General features: G+C 42.8%; 1 non-coding gene across 1 annotated transcript; it reads right to left on the minus strand.

Moving 5' to 3' along the window:
• Positions 1 to 1,560: 1,560 nt before the first annotated feature.
• On the minus strand, positions 1,561 to 1,667 carry LOC141624943 (small nucleolar RNA R71). The gene has a single exon (XR_012534746.1). It is a non-coding gene; the product is annotated as a small nucleolar RNA R71 (small nucleolar RNA).
• Between the last annotated feature and the right edge of the window lie 806 nt (positions 1,668 to 2,473).

The following is a 2,473-nucleotide window of genomic DNA, read 5'->3' on the forward strand; positions in this document are numbered from 1 at the left end:
GTTGGTGGTGGGAGGTGGTTTTGAATTATACGAGTGAAGTGGTGTCGGGTCGTGGTGGATCTGGGGGCGTGAGGGAGAGTGAGGAAGAGAGGAGGTGGTGTCGGGTGGTATTTCGCAGCTGAGATCTGATTTTTTGGTTTTTTTTTGGTTTGTGGTTGTAGGTGGTGGTGGCAGAGATGGTAGATTTGTGGTGGTGTGCGTGGTGGTGGTGGTGGATTGAGTAGAGAGGTGAGGGTGTGGTGGTGGCAGATGGGGCGTGTCGGGACAGGAGGGAGTTGAGGGTGGTCGGGGTGGGGTGGTGGGTGGCGGTGGAGGTGGTGGGTGGGGTCGAGTAGGTGAGGAAGTGGGTGAGTTTTTTTTTGAATTATTTGGTTTTTGATTTTTGTTGGATTTTTGAGAGGAATTGAGTTTATTTGATTTTATTGGTTTGTAGAGAGAAGAGGGGAATGATAATTGTGTGAGATGAGAGAGAAGTGAATGAAAAATAAATAATATATAGTAAAATTAGTGGTTGATTAGTGAAGGTAGTGAGGGAAAGTATTTAGTTAGCATTAATCCCCTAATTTTTGCACTAATCTTCCCTTTTTCTCTTTCAATCTCATCCCTCCATCCCATCTTTTTAAGGGTCCTAAAGAGGACTTATGGACTCAATGATTTTGGTGGACTCACTTGATCCTTCTTCTATATATATATATATATATATATATATATATATATATATATACATATATATATATATATACATATATATATATATATACATATTAGGTTATGCTTAGTTTTATTTAGAGTCTTTGCTTTAATCTTGTCTCGATTGTTAGTTTGTTTTAGTAGTTGATTGTTGTTTGTAGAGTGTGTGTGATTTTTGCCTTTCCCTAGTGTGTAAAAACACTAGGAGACTTACGATTTGTTAAGTGTATGCCTAGAAGGAATCACCAAGCTCTTCTATTCAACTCCGACCCCGAGAGGCTTTTTAGAACCTTGAGGACTAGGACTCTAGAAAGAGTAAGGAATAATTCCACCCAAGCAAACATTGATCAACCAAACTCACACATCCCACAAAATTTTGATACAACAACTACGATTCAACCAAATACCACAATTGAGACTTTAGTAGAGAACCCCTTTCATAACTTCCTTAATTACAATAGTCCACCTCAAACACCACCACATCAAGAACCAAACCACCCACCACAAATGGCTCTTAGAGATCACAACCGGCCTAACCATAATGATTCATGTAATCCCATCAATTTTGGCACCTTGGCCCCAAACAACTTTGAAATGCATCCCGCCCAAGTCGGGTTAGTTGAGAAGGACTTGTTTGGAGGTCATATTGAGGAGGATGCCCATGCTCATCTCCGGAAGTTTAAGAGGAAAGTTTCGATGATGAAGAAGAATGGGGTGTCCGAAGACACCTTGAGAATGATGTTGTTTCCGTTTTCGTTGACGGGCAAAGCGGACCGGTGGTTGAACATTCACCCACCGGATACTTTCACTACTTGGGATGACTTAGCCCAAGCATTTATGGCCAAGTACTACCCTTCCTCAAAGACCGCGATGCTCCGCAACGAGATCCATACGTTCCAACAAGAGGATGGGGAGTCCTTAGGTGAGGCTTGGGACCGTTATCAAGATTTGATAGCAAGTTGCCCCCACCATGGAATACCGGAATGGTACATTACTCAAACATTCTTCCAAACTCTACTACCAAGAACTAAGGAGATGGTAAATGCCTCCGCAGGGGGAGGTTTTGACCACTTGAATGATGAAGAGGGCACGGCATTGATCAAAAAAATGGTAGACTCGGAGGCAAACTATGGTTCTAGAGGGAACATGCTACGAAGGAACGGGAAATTTCCTAAAGAAAATGCCTCCAACTCCGAGACAAATGCCAAGCTCGACTTGCTCACAAAGCAATTTGAGAAGTTTTCAAAGAATCAAGTGAACCAAGCCGCGACCTCATATGGGCCGCCCATGGAAGAAGTTGCTCAAGTCACGAGTTGTGAACTTTGTGGAGGAAGTGGTCATACATATGACTTGTGTGGCAACAATTACAATGGTGCCTATGATGAGAATGCTCAAGAGGTGAACGCTTTTCAAAGTTACAACAACAATCCTAGACCACCAAGGCCTCCTTACAACAACCCAAACACCTACAATCCAAATACCAATTTCTACCACCCCGGGTTAAGGAACCACCCCAACTTTAGTTACAAAAGCACCAATGTTCAAAACCCCCAACATCTCCAACCACAAACCCAAACCAATCCACCCGGTTTTGCTCAACCAAGGGGAATTCTCCCAAACCCGAGAAATAATTTTGGAAATCAAAACCAATGGTCAAGCAACAATCTACCCCAAAACTATGGCAACCAACAACAAGGGCACCAAGAGTTTGGTGGAAACCAAAGCAACCAAGGGTTTTACCAAGGGAATCAAGTAAATCAAGCAAATCAAGGATTTGGGCAAG

This window comes from Silene latifolia, chromosome X (genome assembly GCF_048544455.1).
Source record: "Silene latifolia isolate original U9 population chromosome X, ASM4854445v1, whole genome shotgun sequence".
NCBI lineage: Eukaryota > Viridiplantae > Streptophyta > Magnoliopsida > Caryophyllales > Caryophyllaceae > Silene > Silene latifolia.